Consider the following 9,035-nt stretch of genomic DNA (forward strand, 5'->3'; position numbering starts at 1 on the left):
CTCTTGCTCTTGCTTGCGATGCTGCTCCGATTTGGCTACACTTCAGTCGACTGAATCGACTTTTGGGTAAGTCGATTTCCAAGGGGTGGGCTCGCCGGGGTGAAGGAAGAACCAGCCGCAGCGGGGAGGGGGGCTCGCCGGAGTGGTACCCCACTATCTATCTTAGGGTTCAGGATGGGGGCGGTGGTCACCGGCGGTGGCGGGGCGGTGCACCGCCGGCCATGGGCGGTGGGGGGCTACTATTTGGCAGGTGGTGGCTGGCGGCTCAGGAGGGGTGGAGGTTGAAGATGAACCGCAGGCCCTTGATTTCGTATCCAACGGCTGCAAAATCAATTGACCAGAGATGAAAAAGTCAATCGACCGACGTGTAGCCTCACCTTGCTAGTGCGTTCAGTTTCGACAGCAAAATTCAGTTTCGACAGCAAAATTCAGTTTCGACAGTTAGGTTCAGTTTCGACAGTTAAGTTCAGAGATGAGCGGCTGATGTATTTTACATCTAGCACTTTGTGGTTATGTATTTTACGTCATGTATTGGAGATGCTATTAGAATTCCACTCAGGTTAACGTTGTTCGTTGTCTCTCTTGTCCTGCTTCAGCCTCGACATCGTACAACTCATCGGAGCTGCTCCAACGACGAAACCCTCCATCACATCGGAGCAGTACCTCGGGCTCCATCTCCAGACGCCAAAGATCTTCTTCCCCTCCTCCGACAGCAAAGTCAGCCGGAGCATCCTCACTGGCCAACCCAATCACGCTGAGATCGACATGGCTTCGCCAAAGAGGTTGTACACTTGTTGCATCTCTTTTTTACTCTACATGTTATATATATTGTCCACTGAGCACTCGTAGTAACGGGAAATACGATTATTTTATCCTACTATATGACAAGCAGTGAGGTACCAGGCAACTTAGCTATCCATGATGGACTCTCTTGAACGCCATCATTATTTATCTCTACGCGTTTGAGCTGTGCATTTGTCGATGGGCCTGTGAGTAGAGCTAGTATGGCAGTGACCTGGGTCCAAAGTAATAGAAGTAGCACAAAAACATTTTTTTTAGTGTAGGATTTTCCTTGCTCAAGCCTGCCTACTAGAATCGCCAGTGCTTGAAAGGAAAAGTGAATGAAAAACATAGGAATTGGAAAGTTTCCTATGGTACTACTTTTCATGAATTTGGTGCAAAGAAATGGAGCAAAGGAAAACTGTAGGATTTGTCTTAGTGTCTCCTTGAAAGAAAAACCGTAGGAATTCTAATTTCCACTTCTCCTCCTTTTCATATTCCTATTCATCAAGCACGAGACTAAGAGATAGTAGCATAATAGCAGTACAACCGTACATTTTCTTGTGGTTTGACTTAATCTCACCATGCTTTTTTGCATCCTGTGATCTTCCAATTGTTGTGAATCAAACACCCAGATTGGCAGAAATCCTGTGTTTTTAAATTCTCTGTTTTGCACGTGCATTCCTATCATATTCCTGTTTATTTCCTATCCCTGCATTGTTAGAATCCTCAAATTGAAATAAGCCCTTACTCAATTACTTCTGTTACAGATATGTGTCAAAGAAAACCTTGTGTGGTTTGTCCTGCTCCTGCGGCGCTGTGTTCCACCCTAACTCAGCTGCTCCAACGATGGAAGGGTTCACCACAGCAGGGATCCGCTCTCCAGACTATCTTTCGCCGCCTCAGATCTTCTTCCCCGCCGCCGGCAGCCACGACAACTGCATTACCATCATCAACTGAGCAGATGACCTTGAGGACAACACGGTTCCGCAAGAGAGGTCGCACTCTTCCGTGTCTGCTTACGTTATGTGTCGCTTAATATGATGACATGCTACATTATCGTCGTGTTCACCTATTAGAATCCGAGTCAGGTCCAAACTAATGCTGAAACTTGAGTTTTTGAATGGTTGTGGGGTACATATTGGGGCAGCAATCAGTACTATCTGTCTACTATCTGGTTAATCTCCGGTGTCTACTATGAGTTTCATGTTGGGTGCAAACAAACATTAAAGGAGCCATTATCTATATTTTTTAACTAAAGCTATTATCTGCCTGCTATCATTGGTTTTGGGTCTATCCACAGTTTGCTACCATCACTCTGGATTTGTGCATGCACTCCTTACATAATCTCACTATGTTTTATTCCTATGCATGCCAGTTATTGTACACAATGGAACTGATCATGTAGAGCAAAAGAGACGAGCCTTGCATGGCAATAAAATTTCATGCAGACGTCGTTCCAGGGTGGGCGCAAAGGCAGCCCCCCCCCCTCCACCCATTTCGGATCGTAATCAAGAGGAAGATAACTGTTCTGAGGGGGATTCAGAAGGAGAAGACCACTCCTATTTACCCCATGAGGTCTTCGCTCTAACTTGGCATGCTGATGTTGGTAATATCATGCATATGGTGCCTTGCATTGCTTACTGTATACATTAAAGATGTCATCTGCTTAGTTTAGACATGCTTTGTGTCAATGCCATCTGTTTTGTTTCTTTATCGTATATGTGAATCATGCAATGCCATCTTGTCTAGCCAGGCATCATATATGTGAATTTTGCAATGCACCCTGGTTAGCTAATCATCTTATATGTGAATTATATCATGCCATCATTTTTTATTATGTGTTAAATTTGTCAACAATTTTAGTACATTCAATTACTCTTCCTGTACATCAGTCATTCGGCACGGTCATGGAAAAATCTGGAGTGGAAACAAGGTCTTCAGAGCAGACAATGCTATCTGACGAAGCGCATGTCTTGCTGGTTACCGATAGCTCCTCAGAGGAGGATTCAGAGACAGATGACCAGTCATATTTCCCCCCTGAGGTGCATGCCCTAACTTGGCAGGGTTATGTTACTCATATCGTGCGTATGGTATCTTGCATTGCTATGTCATTTGCTTAGTTTAGACATGCTTTGTGTGAATGCCACCTGTTTAGTGTCTAATTATCATATATGTGAATTATGCAATGCCATCTTGTTGCAAGACATTATATATGTGAATTATGCAATGTTATCTTGTTGCAAGGCATTATGTATGTGAATTATGCAATACCATGCTGTTTAGGCAAGCGTCATATATGTGAATTATATCATGTCGTTCTTTTTTTGTATTTCTCATTGCTTTTGTCGATAATGTTTGTATATTCAACTGCTCTTCATGTGCATCAGCCATTTGAATTGGTGATGGAGAAATCTGGAATGAAAACAAGGTCTTCAGAGCAGACAATGCTACCTGCTGAAGCAGATATCGTGCTGGTTACAGATAGCTCTTCAGAGGAGGATTCAGAGGCAGATGACCAGTCCTATTATCCTCCTGAGGTGTATGCTCAAACTTGGCAGGGTTATATTACTCATATAATGCATATGTTGTATTGCACTACTTATTTTTTACATCATATACACAATATTGAATGCCATCTCCTTAGTTGACACATCATATATGCAATTGCCCTCTGCTCACTTCCTTAGTATATAAATCATATATTTGAATTATGTCATGCCATGATGTTTACATAGACAACATGTTGAATTATCGCATGCCAACCCATTTTCTGAAGACATAATATAGTTATATCATCTCATCCTGTTTACATAGTCATCATATTTTAAATTATGTCATTCTATCCGTGAATTATATCATGCTATCATGTTTCCATCGATGGCATGTTTGTGATTTATGGCATGCCAACCACTTTAATAGACACATCGTATAGTTATATCATGTCATCCTGTTTACATAGTCATCATATTTTGAAGTATGTCATTCTATCCTGTTTAGTTAGCCATCATACATGTGAAATTGTGTCATGATATCCTGTTTAATTAGCCATCATATATGTGAAATTATGTTCTGCTATTCTGTTTGCTTAGACAACATAAATGTGAATTATTTCATGCCCTGTTTTCTTCCCTACTATCCATTGTACATGTCTATCTTACAATGTCTGTACATTCAATTACTTTTCTTGTTTATCAGCCATTTCAATTGGAGGGAGTGATGGCAGTATCTGTGGGAGTAAAAACACGGTCTTCAGAAAAGATCGTGCTACATGTCGATGCAGATAGAACCACGGTTGTACTTGCCCAAGAATTAGCCCCACCACACATAACCCACACCCATGCAGATTGTACCCCTACCCAGTTGGACAGAGAACCAGCTACACCCCTTCTAACCCCAACCCCAACAGATAGACACCCATTTCCCGTTGACACAGCACCGTCTCCACCACAAAGCACCCAAACACGAGCAGTTAGTAAGGCAACTGCAGTGCTCAAATCACGAGGACCACCACTCCGAACCCGAAGTCAATGCTTAAAGCAGAAGAAGAATTGTTCTCAGGTCAGCTTCCGTAGCTATGGTTCATACTACTTTGCTCTTGCATCACTGTATTTACTGATACCAACCAATTTCAAATTTGAAGGATGCAATTGAAACTCCAATGGTGCAATAGGTATGTTTTAAACCTGTTTCTTCAACATGTTTGGTTGTTTGCTGTTGTAACTTGCTCTATGTTGATTTCAGTTTCAATTGAATAAACAGTTATGTTCTCATGCCATGCACATTACAAGTGTTGTTATTGTTGTGTAGTTTCCCACACTTATATTCTGTCTATGCTGCTTTGTCTTAAATAGATATGATTCGAACTGTATCTATCTTGATTTGGCAACATAAACTAGAATGATATAGACCATACAGTGACCATACTACATAGATATATGTTTGTTTCATGCTGTTATCCTGTCCACCTTACTACTGAACTGGTTTACCAAAATGAGTTTCATATACTACATTGTAAACCTGAGATGTGTTTGTTTGTTTCCCTTTTAGAACGCGGATAAAACATTGGAGAAGAGTACCCTGTTATGCAATGGTAAAGAAAGTAATGCAGATAAGGTTCAAGATAGTGAGACATCCCTGTTGGTCTCCAAGAAAGCTGATAAAAACTATATTGAGGACACTGAGACAACCCCAAAGTCATGTCTTGATATAGTGTTCGAGTTACTGGCTACCACTGCTGGCACCAGCTCTTCGAACTCGTTGCCTGAATCAGTTCGGCTTCTTGAGTCTCAACTTCAAGTTGAAAGACATGATGAGATGTTATGCGACAGGAAGCGGAAGGACTAAGGAAGTCCCTACAGAATTCAGATGCATACTTTCTGGTGCAACAGCAGGCGCTGGAGGACTTAAGCGCCAAACAAGAGAGTTAATAAGCTTGCTAAACATCTTGCCAGCATTATGGATACCCAGGATATTGTTTCTTGAGCTCTTTTGAAGTGGTTTCAGTTCTGGACTTGTTTTGCTGCGGCGTTTATATGCTGTTGTATTCCCTATATTTGCACTGGTGGCGAACTTTGATGCCCAGTGGATGTAATATGTGTAATATCCGTGATAGCCTAGTGTAAGTTGCTTGCTTATTTATTTCCTTATTGTCTTGTTTATTTGTTTGCTTGTAGTCAGTGCAGTTCTTTTTCTGCGGTTTGCTAGTGGCTACAGCAACCTATTTTTTAAAACTAGGTCACAATAACCATGGGCTAATATTTACTGTAGTGACACTGCACCTACGGGCCGTAGAAACAGTGGGCCTTCTACAGGCCGTATAAACAGTGGGCCTTCCACGGGCCGTAGAAACAATGGGCCTTCTATGGGCCGCAGAAACAATGGGCCTTCTACGGGTCGTATCATCAATGGGCCTTATACGGGCAGTATGATCGATTGGCCAAACATGGGCCAATAACAGGCCGCATTATGGCCGTAAACGGGCTAGAGTTGGAATCGTCCCTTCATGGGCCGACCATAACGGGTCATCGTTAATAGGCCGTATTTCATGACGCTATAAAAACGGTCCAACGTGTTAACAGACCACAAACGGGCCGACTGTAACCACGGGCTGAATTTGGCCCATAAGCAGAAAATGACAGTAACGGACCGTAAGTAAACGAATGCTGGAAATGAGCCCAAGAATGAATGGGCTCTGAGAAGGGCGAAAGATAATATGGGCTGGAAACGGCCCAATGGAATAACGGGCCCTTAATGGGTATAAAGTGATACACTATTCATTACGGGCCAGTTTCACCACGGGCCGTTAATGGGTGTAAAGTAATACACTATTCATTACGGGCTAGTTTCATCATGGGCCGTTAATAGGCCAAGAGTTACATAGGACCTCATATGGGCCGAAAGACGTCATGGGTCATACATGGGCCAGAAGTGAAAATGGGCTGGAATCATATTGCGTGGCCCAGATGACGCTACTGGGCCTAATTCAGATAGGGCGTAACGGGCCTTGGCTTAGCGGGCTGTAAATGAGCTATGTGCGAACAGGCCGTTAACAGGCTTTACATGGGCCGGCCCGCCACCTTTTGACCAAGTCAAATGGGCCGGCCTTTTCATAGGAATGGGCCTCTGTTGGGCCGTGCCACGTGTCGACGTATCATAGGCGCCTTCTGTCCAATGAGTGGATGACATCTGTCCCAACGGTGAGCCGACACGTGTTTCCTTCTTCCAATGATGATTATACACGTGGAAAATCCCCATTGGTCGGGGCTGTTAACGGGTTATCGGATCCAAAACCCAACCCGATAGCTTAACGGTGTTCCGTTACGATGGATGCCACGTGTCGGTCACCCTTGACGAAAGCACTTCTGTCACGCGCGATTTATCGTCATGGAAGTGGACACTTCCGTGATGATAATTTTGGTAATGTCATGGAACACTTCTACGACAGCACAGGTATGACTATCTTGATTCTGTTATAAATTTGTCATGGATATACATGCATGACAAAAAACGTGACCTACTGTGACAAACACGTATCATCACGGAAATGTATTTTTTGTAGTGTGTGGTTGGATGTTTAGGAGGACAGTGGTATCCCTAATCCATCAGAGTTCAAGTCCTAGACTTGACATTGGTGCTCGCATTATTTTAAATTTATTTCAGACTTCTATGGACGTTTGTTCAGTGGGAGTAGACGTTCCTCGAAACCGTCGGGCTTGCGGGTTCAAGTTGTCTAGATCCGTAGATGAACCGCGGTGGCGCCTGATTTGCCTCTATCGGATGTTCCGGTTCTGAAGCATATGCTTGTAGGAAGATTTGCGGCGAGTGGATTATTCCAAGTCGAAGATGCTACAATAGAGCTTTAGCTGCCGTTTCTAGACTTCTCTTCCTTTCGATAAGTCATTTCTTTTTTGTTTTCGAGCTAGTAAAGTCAGCATCATGGCAGAAGTTGGCTTTTCTCTGTCCATCATTTTTTTTGCGAATATTTTGTCCACAAATAAAAAGCAGTGACAAGCAAATATAGAAATTTATAATAGTGGAGTCTTCCTAGAAAGCGAGCGTTGTTGTTCACTGAGAACGACGCTCTGGGTCAAGCACCATAGTCGATGCATTTGCTTAAGTTTTTTTTTTGCGAATAGTTGTTGAAGGGGTGTGCCTAAGTCTTAGTTGACTGAGATTTAACCAAGTCTTCGTCTAGTGACATAACATACGAGAGAGAAAAAGAAAAAAAATTGAAAGGAAAGTTTTGCACGAATCTCAATGTGAAATCTTACGCATATAGCATCGACTGAGGCTTAACAAAATCTCACTCGAGTAAGACATACCAAGACTGTTGCTGAAGTTGAGCTGGAATGAATAAAATTGGCAGACCAATTTATCAAGGGAAAAAAACAATAGTCAATCCTCTCTTAGTTTTGAAAACTAGTGAGTACTGTCTTGTTTGCATTCTGTTAAATGATTCATCATTCAGAACCATATATACCGGCGTTGGGTGTGTGTACCTTCTAATTTGAGATGAGGTGGAGTCTTGTTGCATTCTGTGATTCATCAATCAGAACCATATCTTCTTGCCTTTAGGTTGTTTGATAGTCTTGACCAGGTGGCTATGGTGTACTGGTGTTATTTTTGTTATGAACCTGGCGTTGTTAAAGATCTAAAAGGGATTTTCAAATTTAAAAGGACTCAATACCAAGCAAGATATAGTTTGCCATAAGTACAATGGTTCTTTAGTTGTACATTTATTGAATTGTGCGTCCACATGAATCTTGACTCTTTGGCTTTTCTTTACAGGTCAGTGTTTGGTTCATCTTTATGGATCAACGATTTCGCTTGCTCTCTCTGTGGTTTATGAGCAACATGTCAATACTGTTGATGACGATCAAAATGTTGCTGCTGTTGGCGATCAAGATGTTGCTGCTGTTGGTGATCAAGATATTGCTGTTGTTGATGATCATCATGGTGCTACCGATGATGATCATGATGTTGCTAGTGTTGATCTTGTTTACCGTTATAACCGTCATGAAGCTGAAATGCTGGTAGTGTTGCACTTCTATTTCTTTGTTTTTGGTAAGTGTCCGAGGTCTGACCTCTTCAAAGATAAAATGAATGAAACCATCACAACCAGAAAAAAGTACATTGTCAACAAGTTGGATGGGTCTTCGATGGTCTTGCTCGCCACTGGAACTACTCTTCCAAAATGACGCTTTTGCTTAGGCTCATGATTAAAGACACAGAAATTGCAGAAGCACTAAAGGTTGCGAGATCAGATATCTATGTGGAACTGACAAAGTAGGTCCAAAGTTACAGTAAAATGGCTCGGTAGTGCAGCCAAGACATTGTTGGACATCATATGGACATTTAGGTTGATTTTAAGTTAACAAAGCAAAAGGTGCACAAGTTAGTAAAGGGAAAAGTTGTTGGATGATACATCTATAAAAAATGAAGCCTATAACAGGATGGTGGATGCTTGCCTAACGTTAGTAATGTATTCCAAGCTTGTACTTGGGGTGAAGTGAGAGAGGAAAAATATAAGAAGTCACTCTACCTTGAAGAGTTTGTGGTGAAGGAAAGTTCAGAGAAGGCTATTGATGGTGAGGCATTGTTTTTTGGCGCAGTATAAGTCTTCTGAGGTAATAGTTTAGTACTTGCATTACACCATGTTATAGTTTATTTCTGTTGTTAATTGTTTCGTAATTGAAAATCTGAACTGGAGATTTGCATTATTTTCAGCGCCAGTCAGCTATCTTATTGAGTGA

Source organism: Triticum dicoccoides, chromosome 2B (assembly GCF_002162155.2).
Source record: "Triticum dicoccoides isolate Atlit2015 ecotype Zavitan chromosome 2B, WEW_v2.0, whole genome shotgun sequence".
Lineage (NCBI taxonomy): Eukaryota > Viridiplantae > Streptophyta > Magnoliopsida > Poales > Poaceae > Triticum > Triticum dicoccoides.